Source organism: Medicago sativa, chromosome 6, assembly GCF_051527215.1.
Source record: "Medicago sativa cultivar Bolivia chromosome 6, Bolivia_mono, whole genome shotgun sequence".
Classification (NCBI taxonomy): Eukaryota; Viridiplantae; Streptophyta; class Magnoliopsida; order Fabales; family Fabaceae; genus Medicago; species Medicago sativa.
The window spans coordinates 24,651,553-24,666,701 of record NC_140754.1 but is presented as its reverse complement, the minus strand read 5'-3'; positions in this window follow the sequence as shown (position 1 = coordinate 24,666,701).

Genomic DNA, 15,149 nt, shown 5'->3' with positions numbered 1-15,149 from the left:
ATCTTTCACCAATGATCTTTTACCTGATTTGGTTGTTGTCCTATGAAGAACAAATTTGAAATCCATTCCTTCTCCAAAGGAACATCTTTGCAGGCGAAGCCGTATTCTGGAGCTGTTTTCTTGTCGTGTAGTGTGGACACAAAACAGAGTAGTGGAGAAGGTGGTTGTACAGTTCGTACAATAGTACAATGTCAACGCTTTTGTCTAAATTGCAAGCACATGCCTTCAAACACCGTTGAAATGACCATTGCAATGTTCCACTAATCTTTTGCTGTCCTTTGATGAATTTCGATCCATGAAACAACTCTTGAATCCTTGAATTTCGCAAATTCAGTTGATCTTCAGCTTCTGGTGAAAATGGCTTCTGATGAGTCAGCTTCTGATGTTGTAGCTTCTGATGATGATGTGGCGCTTCAGGACTTCCAGTCTTCAGAAGCACTATTCTTTAGGAGCGCTTTACTCTCTTCAGGAGCAGCTTGACTTCAGGAGCGCTTTTTATCTTCAGGAGCATATTGCCTTCAGGAGCGTCTAAGCTTCAATTTTGTTGATTCCTTTTGCTCATTATTTGTTCTTCAGTACCAATAAATGATGTAAAAATTTAACTATGGTCCTGTACACTTGAACAAATATTAGCTAGTCCAATTTACAATTTTTAATACCTTGTTATCATCAAAACTCTTTAAGGTTCATTGTTAAACATATTTTGTTCCAACAATCTCCCCCTTTTTGATGATGGCAAACAATAGTATTTAAAATTGATAAATTGTTGTTTATCTAATTAACTAGTTGACTTTTAGGGTTCTGAGGTTTGTAAGCTCAGAGTCTGAGGTTTGTAAGCTCTAACTCCCCCTGAGTCTGATAGTCTTTAAGGTAAGGTTTGTAAGCTCCCCCTAAGTTCTATCCAGGTTAATTAAATTTATTTTACGCACAATAATAATAATATCAGAGCTTAAAATTGAAAGAATTATCTTAAAGATAAGAAGAATGGTTCAATTAATTTTATTTGAAATTTGATACTCCCCCTTTTTGATACACCCCTTTTTAGGTAAAACAAAAAGATAGAAGTTCAAATATCATTAATGGGGCTCAGAGCCTTTAAATACTATCACATATACTCCCCCTTTTGTCATTAACAAAAAGAAATAAACAAAAAGAAGAGATGAGAAAAACATAGAATAAAGGATCAGAGCATTATATAAGCATATTAACCATCTTCTTAAAAGAAAATAAACTAAACAGAGCATATCAATCAGAGCAAAAATTAATACACACAAGATATAAACAGTTAATGATATTCAGAAGCGAAAAGAGTTCAGAAGCATATATAGTCAGAGGTGAAAACTAAGTTAGAAACAAAAATGAACAAAATACATCAGAAGCATAAAGAAACGAAAACAAGCTTAAGGTGTGCAACTAAAGGTTTGGCTTATTTTGGCTCTCTAAAATCTTCTTCAGAATCTCTTGAGTTTTAGCATATTTCTAATTCATTTCTGACTTGTTCTTCTCTTCCCTGATTCTAGCTTGTTCCATTTAAGCTTCAATTCTCAATAGCTTCAGATCCTGCTCTTGTAGCTTCTGCTCCAATTCCTTATTCCTTTCCTTCAGCACCTTGTTCTCCTGAACTAGAGCCAGGTCAGGTGCAGCATTCTTCAGATTGATCTTTGAGAGGAATGACAAGTCCATATCCTTTGGGTGAATGTAGCTGGGAAGAAAATCTTCAGGTTCTCTTCCTCTGATGCTTAGTGGATTCTTCACCCAAGTACCAAGGACTTCTATGTCATCAGAGCTTTCTTCATTAATCCCATTAATCCAGTTTTCTAACTTCTGCTTGGCCTCCTCCTGAGCTTGTAGACATGAATCATGCAGAGTTGAAATTAGATTGATGACTCTCTCTTTGATCCTCCTCAATTGCTTCTGATAGCTGATTTTGTGACCCAAGTCACTTCTTCCTTCAATCAGCCTGTGAACCTCAGAAGTAATGTCTTCCCACACACCTTGTAATATTTGAGAGTCCAGGAATATGGTGGGTGGTGAAGGTTGTTTGGAATGTTTAGGAGGGGCTATGGGTACAATGGCTTGGCTTGTTGTTGGTTGGTCATTTGTGGTTAAAGGTTGCCTGGTTGATGGTTGGTCAGCAATAGGGTCTATAACCATGTTAGAGGCATGATCATCTAGATTATCCTCAAAATCTAAATCCATATGAGAGACACCATTGTAACGGGTTACCTCAACTATTTGTACAGGTAAAGGAATGATGGTTGATTGGGTTGGCTCAAGAACAGGTTGTTCAGGAGCAACTGGTTCAGTTGGGATATGTTCAGGAACAATGAGTTCAGGAACATCTGGTTTAGGAGTGGCTTGTTCAGGAACAGAAGGTTCAGGAACGGTTGGTTTAGGAACAAAAGATTGTTGTTGTGGTGATGATGAAGTTTGAGTTTCAGGTTGTTGTTGTTGGGGGCTTTCTGAAATGTCCTTTTCAGAAGCAGATGCTTTAGGAGCCATTTCAGAGGCTGTTTGTGAGTTAAGGGTGAAGCTAGATTTGGGTAATTCACTTAAATAGTGGCTCTCTAGGTGATCTAGCAGTGAAGTGTCCTCAGGAGGGATAGATGATGTGGTAGAGCAAGATGTATGGAAGACATTTGATACCTGAGAAAACTTTGCAGAGTTATCAGCAGCTTCTGAAGTAGACTTTGGAGCATTAGCTTCTGAGGTACCAGCTCTTTTCTTGGTCAACTGTGCAGTAACATCAGCTATTTCCTTGACTTCTACCATCTTTTCCACAAAGAAGCAATCACTCTTATCTAGCCCAGCTTCTTTAAGCTTTTCATCCCTATCTTAAACGATTTTGGCTCGCTCTTCCTTCTGTTTTGCTAGCATCTGGTTAGCATAGTCAGATGCTGCTTTAGCTTGATCAGAAGTAACTTCAACCATAGGAGTGAAGATAGGTGCAGCAGCCTTCTTCTTCTTCCGCTTTGGCTCTTCCTTTTCTTCTTCTTTTCTGCCAGGAGCTTGTTCCAGCTCTTTCTTGCTGATAGATTCTTCTCTACTCCTCTTTTTCGTAGGAATAGAAGCAGCAGCAACTTTCTTCTTTTTAGGCTTAGCATCAGCAGCTTCTGATACAGTAACTGCCTTGGCCTTCTTTCCTTTGACCTTAGCAGGAGCAGCTTCTTCCTGAGGGTTTGCATCTGTCTCTATGACATAAGCAGCCACTGTTTCAGCTAAGATTTCAGGATTACTTGCCTTAATGATGGAAAGAAAGTCCCTGATAATCTCAGAGTCTGCTGTAGTCAACTCAATCCACTTCTCATCTTGAGGGGCTTTCTTGAAAAGATGCATGGAATGCAAGGACTTGCTACTGATAGTTTTCTCAGCAGTAGAGGCCTTGAAGCACTCATCAGAAGCATTCCTTGATTTCTTTAGAGTTTCCAACACTCTACCTTGGTGGAAGATTTTAGACAATAATCTTCCATAGGGTACTTGCTTTCTCCCTTTGTTGATGCCCTCATTAATTGCCCAGCAAGGATGATCCATGACGTATCTTGGAAAATTGATCTTCTCAAATGTAGCCATGAAGTAGATTGCTAGCTTCTGTTGATTATTGGGTTGATCAGACCCTCCTCCTCTCTGAAAGAAGCAATCAGTGCAAAATTTGACCAACATTCTGTTGTGAATTTCCATCTCTGAGGTCTTGGCTTTTGAGTTCCCACCCAGAAGCATGTTATAGTAGCTCTTTAGTAGGATATCCTCCCTCTTCACTATCTCTTGGAATCTTCCTTAAGCATTCACTCTGCATGCTTTGGCTATAACCTCCTTAGTGATGGTTACTGGAATACCCATCACTTCAGACCTTATCAAGGCTACTGAATGAGGTAGGATTCTTTTCCATCTCCATCTTTTCATTCTTAGACATAGCTTGTTTACCTTTGGCCTTTGCAGGTTTTCCATTGAATACTTCAGCCCTTACCCAGAAGTCTTTAACAAGTTCTCATATGATGGCCCATTCAACATTTTGAAGTAGTCAGACAGCTTCTGAGCTTCTACCAGCGCTTTCATGTCCACCTTATACTTTTTAAGAGAAGCAAAATCTACTGGCGATTCTATCTGAACGATCAGCGATTTTGAAGGAATGGACATTGTTCTGGGTTTGCTTACTGGACCATATCCAGGTGCTCTTTGTTGCATGCTTGAAGTTGATTCTGGAGGGTTCTGATGCGAGCTTGATGATGCCATTGATGAAGATTGAAGAAGATTGAAGGTTCTAGGGTTTTTGCGCTTACTTCGCAAGAGGTTTGAAAGCAAAGTGTTTGTTGTGAGTGAGCAGTGTGTGAATTGACAAAGTGTTACAAGTAAAACGATTGCAATTCAAAAAGAGACAAACAAACATATCATTAATGACAAATTGGGGGCGCGTGAAAGTACTTTTCAAAGCTATTAAATCATCATTGCCCTTTTAAGTTATACACCAATACAGATAAACCACGTCAGAAGTTCTCAGAGTAACTACCAAATTAGTGGGCCATGAGTTACCAAATAAAGTAACTCCCAACGTTTCCACTAACTCAACTATTCAGGAGCATAAAATCCAGCTTCTGAACTTCAGATGCTGACGTCATCATCAGAAGCGAGTTTTCCTCAGAACCTCAATAAAGAGCTTCTGATGGACCACTGCTTCTGAACTGACTTCAGAACCTAAAATTCTATTCAGGAGCAAGCAAGCTTTAATCAGACACATAGTGCATGTTCAAATTTTTCTTTATAAAATCAAATCTTTCAACAGTTAAAGGCTTAGTAAATATATCAGCCCATTGATTCTCAGTATCAATGAATTGTATATCTAAAATTCCTTTTTGAACATAATCTCTGATAAAATGGTGTTTGATTTCAATATGCTTAGCTCTTGAATGCAAAATTGGATTTTTAGACAAACAAATAGCAGCAATATTATCACAAAAGATGGGAATACTGTTAGCAATTATCTGATAGTCTTCCAACTGATGTTTCATCCAAAGTAGTTGTGTGCAACAACTTGCAGCTGAAATGTATTCTGCTTCTGCTATAGACATAACAATAGTTGTCTGTCTTTTGCTAGCCCAGGATATAAGATTATCACCCAGAAATTGTCAATTGCCACTGGTTGACTTTCTTTCAATCCTATCACCAGCATAATCAGCATCACAGAATCCAATTAGCTTATAATCTAAGGATTTCCTATAAAGGAGTCCAAGATTAGTTGTTCCTTTCAAATACCTGAAGATTCTCTTGACAGCAGTCATATGAGATACTCTAGGATCTGATTGGAATCTTGCACACAAGCATACACTGAATAAAATATCTGGTCTAGATGCAGTGAGGTATAACAAAGAACCAATCATACCTCTGTACAACTTCTAATCTACTTTAGCTCCTTCATCTTCTTTGCTTAAGGTGCACGTAGGATGCATTGGAGTGTTCATCACTTTACAATCTTCAAGCTTGAACTTCTTCAGAAGCTCCTTTGTATACTTTGATTGATAAACATAAACACCATCTTTGCATTGATTGATTTGACTGCCAAGGAAGAACTTCAGCTCTCCCATCACGCTCATTTCAAATTCATCCTGCATCAACTTAGAGAATTCCTTGCAAAGAGATGCATTAGTAGAACCAAATATTATATCATCAACATATATTTGCACAACAAGAATATCTTTCTCAAGAGTCCTTCTGAAGAGTGTTGTATCAACCTGCCCTCTTTTAAAATCATTTTTGATTAAGAAGTTACTTAGTCTATCATACCAAGCTCTGGGAGCTTGTTTCAAGCCATATAGTGATTTCTTCAGTTTAAAAACATGGTCAGGATATTTAATATCCTCAAATCCAAGAGGTTACTTGACATACACTTCTTCTTCTATGACACCATTAAGAAATGCACTCTTGACATCCATTTGATATAATATTATGTCATGATTAACTGCATAGGCAAGAAGTAACCTGATTGCTTCCAATCTTGCAACTGGAGCAAATGTTTCAGTATAATCAATGCCTTCTTGTTGACTATAACCTTGTGCAACAAGCCTTGCTTTGTTTCTTGTTACTTCTCCTTGCTCATTCAACTTGTTTCTGAATACCCATTTTGTTCCAATAATATTCTTGTGCTGAGGTTTGGGTACCAGATCCCACACATCATTTCTTTGAAATTGATTCAACTCTTCTTGCATAGCTAAGATCCATCCATCATCTGAAAGTGATTCATCAACTGTTGTAGGTTCAATCATTGAGATCAGTCCAATCATTGACTCTTCTTGTCTGAAGTATGATCTTGTTCTTCTTGGACTATCTTTGTTTCCAATGATTAGCTCCTCAGGATGTGAAGACTTGTGCTTGAATGTGTTTCTGGGAGGATCTGCTTGATGTGAGCCATCTTGTGCTTCATCAGAAGCAACTTCATCTTGCGCTTCTGATGTGGGTTCAGCTTCTGGACTTTCTTCAGATTCAGCTATCTGATCAGGTTCTGGAGTAACTTCAGGAACATGTATCTCTGCAAAACTTTCACCTTGCTTTGAAGTTTTATCTTCAAGCTCTTTTTCATCAAATTTAACGTGCATAGATTCTTCAACACAAAGTGTTTCTGAATTATACACTATGTTTGCCTTTGACCTTTCAGAGTAACCTAAAAAGATTCCTCTTTGGGCCTTGGCATCAAATTTCTTTAGGTAGAGCTTGTTATTCAAAATGTAACATGTACATCCAAATTGATGAAAGTAAGAGATATTGGGTTTCCTTCCTTTAAAGAGTTCATATGCTGTTTTCTCCAAAATAGGTCTGATATAGATCCTGTTCTGAACATAACATGTTGTATTCACTACTTCTGCCCAAAAATGTTTTGGTAAATTGTTTTCATGGATCATGGTTCTGGCCATTTCTTGAAAAGTTCTATTCTTTCTCTCTACAACCCCATTTTGTTGTGGAGTTCTAGAAGAAGAGAATTCATGGACAATTCCATGTTTTTCACAAAAAGCTTCAAATGACTCATTTTCAAACTCTCCACCATGATCACTTCTGACTTTCAAAATCTTTGATTCTTTTTCAGATTGAATTTGAGTGCAGAAACTACTGAATACATCACAAGCAACATCTTTACTCTTTAGAAATTTTACCCAAGTCCATCTGCTATAATCATCAACAATGACTAATCCATATTTACTTCCATATAAGGAGGCAATACTGACTGGTCCAAATAAATCAATATGAAGTAGTTCTAAGGGTCTGGAGGTTGAAACAATGTCTTTGGTTTTAAAAGATGATTTCACAATTTTCTCTCTCTGACATGCACCACAAAGTGCATCTGAATGATAGTCAATGTCTGGTAGCCCTTTGACAAGTTGTAACTTACTAAGCTTAGAGATTAATCTCCAGTTAGCATGTCCCAACCTTCTGTGCCACACCCATTTCTTATCATTCACTGATAGAAGGCAAATCACCTTCTGATCAGCCAGTTCAGAAAAATTGATTTTGTAGACATTATCAACCCTCTTTCCCCTGAACACAATGGATTTGTCTTCCTTGTTGATTACAGTACAGTTGGTTTTCTCAAAAAGCGCATCATAACCATTATCACGAAATTGACTAATGCTCAAAAGGTTATGTTCAAGACCATCTACCAACCATACATTATTAATTGAGGTAGAGGAATTACCAATAGTTCATGTACCTATGATCTTGCCATGCTGGTTGCCTCCAAATTTCACATTTCCTCCCTCTTTCATTGTTAGGCTGAGGAACATGGACTTCTCTCCTGTCATGTGTTTTGAGCAACCGCTGTCTAGGTACCATGATCTTTGCTTTGGCGCTGCTCTTAGACATACCTGCATCATTGACATTTTCAGATTTAGGTACCCATTGTTCTATGGGTCCTGGAAGGTTAGTACTTGGGGCTTTACTCTTCACTTCCTGTACCTTGTGCAGTGAGTTGGATTGCTTTTGATTAACCATCACCTTAAGTTTTGGTACTTCAGAAGCAGTAACTGTCTTCTTCTGAAACTTAGACTTCAGAACCTCAGATTTTGGTTTCTCCAGACTCTGAGGAACAGGTTCTGATCTCTTCAGGATCCTGATCTTTGAAGTCTTGGAATAAGATTTGATCATAGCATTTGGCTTAGAGTTCTTTGGCTTTGAGATGATCTTAGCCTTAGAGCTAGAAGCTTCAGGTTCTGATTGAACAACAGTTTCCAACTCAGCACCTTCAGGTACAAAGAAGGTTTTCAATCCTTCCTTGATGCATTCACAACATGCTTTGAGACTGATTTCATTAGGTTTCCCTCCTGAAAAACCAATCCCTTTTCCATTGTTTCTGTAAATGCTATAAATCATAGAAGCCACTCTGCTTCTGTCAATGCCAGATATGATAAAATCTTCAAGAGCAATTTCATGGTTGCTTAAAGGTTTTTCATTACACTTTTCTTGTAGCTTCTGACATAAGAACCTGAGCTGATCTTCATAAGTTTTACACATGAAGTTAAAGCCCCTAAGTCCTTGTTCAGAAGCTTTCAGATCCAATAGAGTTGATTTTTGCTGTTTTACCAAGTCAGCATATTTTTCTTTTAAATCTTTCAACTCATTGGTTCTTACTTCAAAATGTGTAAGAAGTTCCTTAAGTGACTCAACAAGTTCATCTTTGGGAATTTTATAATATACCTCATTTTCATCTTCTGAATCTGAATCTAATCCTGCTTATGAAGTTGATGTAGCTACTAACCCAACAGCTACCTTTGCATCTTTATCAACTTCTTCTTTATCAGATCCAGATTCACTTCCTAAATCATCCCAGATTGCCATTAAACTCTGCTTAATCTGCTTCTTGAATTTGCTTGGTTTGAATGTTGACTTCTTTGACTTGTCCTTTGACTTTTCCTTCTGAAGATCAGGGCAATCAGCAATGAAGTGTCCAGGCTTCTCACAATTGAAGCATCCCTTCTAATCTTCTTTCCTTGAGCTTCTGGAGTTGCTCCTTCTGGTTAGAAACTTTCTGTTCTTCTTGGCTAGATACTGAAGTCTGTTGGAGAGCATGGCCATTTCAGCAGCATCTGGTTCAGAATCTGAACTTGATGGTTCTTCTTCTTCAGATTCAGCTACTTTGATAGCTTTTGATGACTTGCCTTTGGATGGAAGTGCTATTGATTTACTCTTCTTAGTAGACTCATGTTCATTAAGACTTAACTCATGAACTTTGAGAGAACTAACAAGATCTTCGACATTTAAAGTGTTTAAATCTTTAGCTTCCTCAATGGCAGTCACCTTTGGTCTCCATCTAGCAGGCAAGCTTCTGAGTATCTTGCTCACATGGTCAGAAGCAACACAACTCTTCTTTAGAATCTGTAGCCCAGAGACTAAGGTTTGAAACCTTGAGTATATCTCCTCAATAGTTTCATCATCCTTCATCTTGAATAACTCATACTGATGTACAAGCATGAGAGCCTTTGCTTCTTTGACCTTCTTGCTGCCTTCATAGTTTGAACAGAGAGAAGCAAACATAGCTTTAGCAGTGGACTTGTCACCTATCTTTATATATTCTGCTTTAGGAATAGCAGTGACAAGTGCTCCTCTGATAATATGATGTTTCTTGTAGAGTTTCTTCAACTCAGGAGTATGTTTCTTTCTATCAACAGCAGCTCCTTCTTCATCAAGAACTAAGTCACCAACACCTTCTTCTAGAATATCCCATAGTTCTTCATCTAAGCTCATGATATAACTATAGAAGTTTGTTTACCACCAAGAAAATTCTTCAGCATCTCCATTGAACTTTGGAATCTTCCCAACATTGGATTTCTTACTGTCACTATAATCATGTGAAACATTATTATAGCTAGTTTGACCAGTAGGAGTAGGAGATCCACCAGACATGTTTTTCTCAGATCTTGGACTATTACACTGTTAGGTGTTATCAACAGAACCAAGGCTCTAGATACCAATTGAAGGTGAGAAAAACACAAGAAGGGGGGTTGAATTGTGTTTTGGAAAATTCTTCGTTTCTCCTAAAAACTAAACACACTGATCAGAAGCTAAGTGATACCGCTTCTGAAGGGATAATCAGAATCTGAACGCAGCGGAATAAACCAGAGAGAGAGAAGAAGAAAGACACAAAGCAATTATACTGGTTCCTTCCACAATCCGGAAGTAGTCCAGTCCCCCTTGCACTTCCAAGGAGATTTCACTAAAAGTAATATCAGATTACAATTGCTCAAGCACACAACAAGAGACTTCCTTTGCTCAAGAACACTTTGCAAGAGTCTTCCTATGCTCAAGAACACAATCAAGAGACTTCTATGCTCAAGCACAACTGCAAAAGACTTCTAAACAAAATTACACAGAAAATTGTTTAAGGTTGAACACTTGATATACAATCAGAGGTGCTCATAATACAAAACAGAGACAGACTCTAAGACTTAAGAATTTCTAAAATAAAACTTGAGACACAGAAATTCTAAGTGAATGCAGAACAATTTCAGCAGAGGTTTGGCACTTGCAAAAATGTTGAGAGTCTTTCGTTCAGCATTGCCAAATCTCTAAGTCTTCACTCCTTTATATAGAGGTGTGAAAGAGACGTTGTGAAATTGCCAGCACATCAAAGAGTCATTGTTGAAGCTTGATCTTTCACCAATGATCTTTTCCTGATTTGGTTGTTGTCCTATGAAGAACAAATTTGAAATCCATTCCTTATCCAAAGGAACATCTTTGCAGGCGAAGCCGTATTCTGGAGATGTTTTCTTGTCTTGTAGTGTGGACACAAAACAGAGTAGTGGAGAAGGTGGTTGTACAGTTCGTACAATAGTACAATGTCAACGCTTTCGTCCAAATTGCAAGCACATGCCTTCAAACACCGTTGAAATGACCGTTGCAATGTTCCACTAATCTTCTGCTGTCCTATGATGAATTTTGATCCATGAAACAACTCTTGAATCCTTGAATTTCGCAAATTCAGTTGATCTTCAGCTTCTGGTGAAAATGGCTTCTGATGAGGCAGCTTCTGATGTTGTAGCTTCTGATGATGACGTGGCGCTTCAGGACTTCCAGTCTTCAGGAGCACTAGTCTTCAGGAGCACTATTCTTCAGGAGCGGTTTATTCTCTTCAAGAGCAGCTTGACTTCAGGAGCGTTTTTTATCTTCAGGAGCATATTGCCTTCAGGAGCGTCTAAGCTTCAATTTTGTTGATTCCTTTTGCTCTTTATTTGTTCTTCAGTACCTATAAATGATGTAAAAATTTAACTATGGTCCTGTACACTTGAAAAAATATTAGCTAGTCCAATTTACAATTTTTAATACCTTGTTATCATCAAAACTCTTTAAGGTTCATTGTTAAACACATTTTGTTCCAACAAAGTACACATGACGGTCTCTCATTTCCTACCTCATTTCATGCTATGATATTTCATTTTTATAAAACAAAATATTCAAATAAATATTTAAAATTGTCCATGATGATTATGGTACCATTCTAAATTAAATGTTTTTATATCAGCATTTACACAAAAAATCAATTATGTCTATATTTGTTTTTTTTGGGTCAAGTTATGCCGATATATGTTAATTGTGGGTGCTTACTAATTTGTTAAATAAATGTCTTTCAAGTGGTACTAACATGTTTTCTTAATTCAACTTTCAATTTATGGATTTCTCCCGTTTAGTATCAAAAACATATATTCTTGCTCAATGAATATTTGGTTCAATTGTCATGAGTTTAACTTTTACTGCTAACGTGAAAACTTCTTGATGGATGGTATGTAAGTATCTCGATTAGAGCTCGATAAATCTCAAAATCTGTCCTAATTCAGATGAGCCCTTGGAGTCTGACTCACTAAACTTTCACTTATAAAAAATAAATAAATTATAAATAACAAGTTTTCTTTGTGAGAAAAACATCCGCAATGCAAAATATATTCTTTTATTTTTTTTCAAATGTATTTGGTAGCTTTGAATATGTCCACCAACAAGCATATTTTTCTTTTGGTGAATTTTAATGGAATGCTTACTAACAAGTATATATACATCATCGTTCATAAAAAAATAAATAATACACATCATCGTAAATATAGATATTTTCTTCAGTTTGATGTAAATATGATTTATTTTCAATTTAAATGACTGAATAAGTATACCACTTCTTTTTACGATCACACCCCTTAATTAAGGGAATGTTTAATATGACGTTTCTTTTTACCATTTCTTTTTTACTTAATTAAAAAAATATCACATCATTTAAAATGTTAAATAAATATGTAATTTATCAGCTCAAAGAACACATCAATATTTTTCCATGGTTACTTTCCAGCAAATACCAAAAGTCTTCTCATGGATAATCACATCAGGCTAAGAGTAACCACAAAGATGAAATTGACACCACATCTCCGTCCTAATCTTTAACGCACTAGCTATATAAGTCATTGCATTTATATGTTTCTCACCACATACTCTTGCATCCAGTATGAAGTTTTAACTCATATATGACATATTAACATATCTCATTTACGTGTGAGACTTTGTACATTTGTAATCTGGTAACATAACCAAATAAGATTAGAGAAAACATAACATGCTATAAAAGTGGGTTGGTGGTGATTTAATGGATGAATGTTTTTATTCTTTTCATTCATGAGAAGAGAGAAAGTAAATTAGAAAAAGATAGAAGACAAAAAAGCAATTCAAACATGAGATGATAAGAAAAAAAGAAATGTTTGTGCTTTGTCTATGAGAGTATATAGAATAGAGTGAATTCCTGGTGATTTACGAGTTTGTTGAAGGAGTTCGAAATTTTTTAGTATATATTTTACCAAAAAATTAAACTATATAAAAAATGTCACGTTGTTTGAATAATAAATACAACAGCCCTTTATTTTGTCAAATTAGCAAAACACATGCAATTTTTCATTGTCAAATCCAACCAAAGATCAAAAGTGAATGAATTTGAAATAATAGAGGTTAAAGAAAAGATATAGCATGAAAGTGAATAACAACCAATAACTAAAATTTAAGATAAAAAATTAATAAATGTCATCCAATACCTAACAAAGTAGTTTATCATAATTTTGGGATAATGTTCAGACTTTCAGATGAGCCTACAATGAGTTAGATCACCATATTAGGTCAAAAGCAACCATATAAGTGAGATTGCCACACCACATCTTCACAAAAAATCTTAAGTCATTAAGTATATGTGTCATCTCACTTATATGTTGTTCAAAATCTACTATTTTATCCAATGTAGAACGTCAACTCACACTTGATACATTAACATATGTTAATCAAGTGTGTGACTATCCACATCCGTAAATATGTGACATAGTCAAATAAGGTCAATCGTAGGCACATCATGTTCAAAAAGGTAGTTTGATAGTGATTTCATGGAGGCAAATTTATGTTTATTTATTTCATGATAATAGAGAAAGGAAATTAAAAAGAAAAAATAGAATACGGAAAAAGAATTTGAACATGATAAAAATGATTATGGAAAAAAATATATGTAGCATGCTTTATCCGAAAAATTATTGGGAATAAACTGAGTTGCCGGTAATTATATGGGTTTGTTGAAGGGGTTGAAGATTTTTGGGTAATTATTTTACCAAAAAATTAGACTTAATTAAGAAAGTGTCACGTCATTTTCAAATGTCTAATAAGCATGTGCTTTGTCAACTAACATAACACATATGCATTTTTCCATTGTAACATCCCACTAAAGACCAAATGTAAAGTAATTTTAAATGATAAAGGTTGAATAAAAAATGGCATGAGAGCGAATGACATCCAAAAACTATATTTAAGTTAAAAAATAAATAAACAAATGACATCTAAACATCAGCAAAATAGTTCATCTTAATGTTGGGACGACACAAGGAGCCTATATTGTGTTTGATCCTCATATTATGCAAAGAACAATCACACAATGGAGATTGACACCACATATCGACTTAAAATATCTAATGAGCTTATGAGCATGTATTTTTTTCTACTCAGCATAACACTTCTACATTTTTCAATTCTTAGATCCGACCAAAGACTAAAAGTAAAATGGTTTGAAATAATAGATATTGAATAAAAAAAACAGCATCAAAGCAAATGACATCCCTAAACTATAAATTTTAAGATGAAAAAACTTTAATAAATGATATCCAAAACTAACTAAATAGTTCATCATAATATTGTGTCTTCTGAGGGAGCCTATTTTTTTTTTTTTTTATATAATCAGTTTAGGCTAAGATCAACCACAAAAGTAAGATTCACACCACATCTTCATCTAAAATCTTAAGACATTATGTACATAAGTTATCTCACTTATATTTTCCTCACCATCTACCATTGAATTCAATGTGAAACTTAAATTCACATATGACACATTAACATCTCTCTTAAATGTGAGACTTTTTGCATGTGTAATATGGTGTCATATCCAAATTATAAGGACAAACTGAGACCTAACATGAAAAAGAATTTTTTACATGAGATAGATGGTAAGGAAAACAAGTAAGGGGTGTGTGCTTTAACCTTTAAAGTATAGAAAATGGATTGAGTTGCTTGCAATTTTGTAGGTATGTTGAACGATTAGGAGATTTTGGGCTAATTACTTTACGAAAAAAATAGACTCAATTAAAAAACGTCACAACATTTTAAAATTTCTAATAGGTATATATTTTTGTAAACTCAAAATAATACATTTATCTTTTTTCATTATCAGAATTCACAAAAGACCAAAGTCAAAGAATTTGAAATAAGGAATGCTGAATAAAAAAACAATGAACGTGAATGAAATTCAATAACTAAAATTTAAGATAAAAAAGTTAAACAAATGACATATAAAAACTAACAAAACAGTTCATCATGATTTTGGGACTTCTAGGGGATTATGCATAGAGTTTGAGCACCATCTTAGATTAAGAGAAACCTCACAAGTGAGATTGATATCATATCTTCGTCCAAAACCTTTAGGCATCAGGAGTCATCTCACTTATATATGATGTTCAAAATCTATTATTCCATCTAATACAGAACTTTAATACACACTTGATAAATTATCATTCAACTATCCATCTCCGTAATTACATGACGTATTTAAATATGGTCAATTGAAATCACAAAATGTTCAAAAATTTTGGTTGGCGGTGGTTTCATGGAGAGGGGTTTAT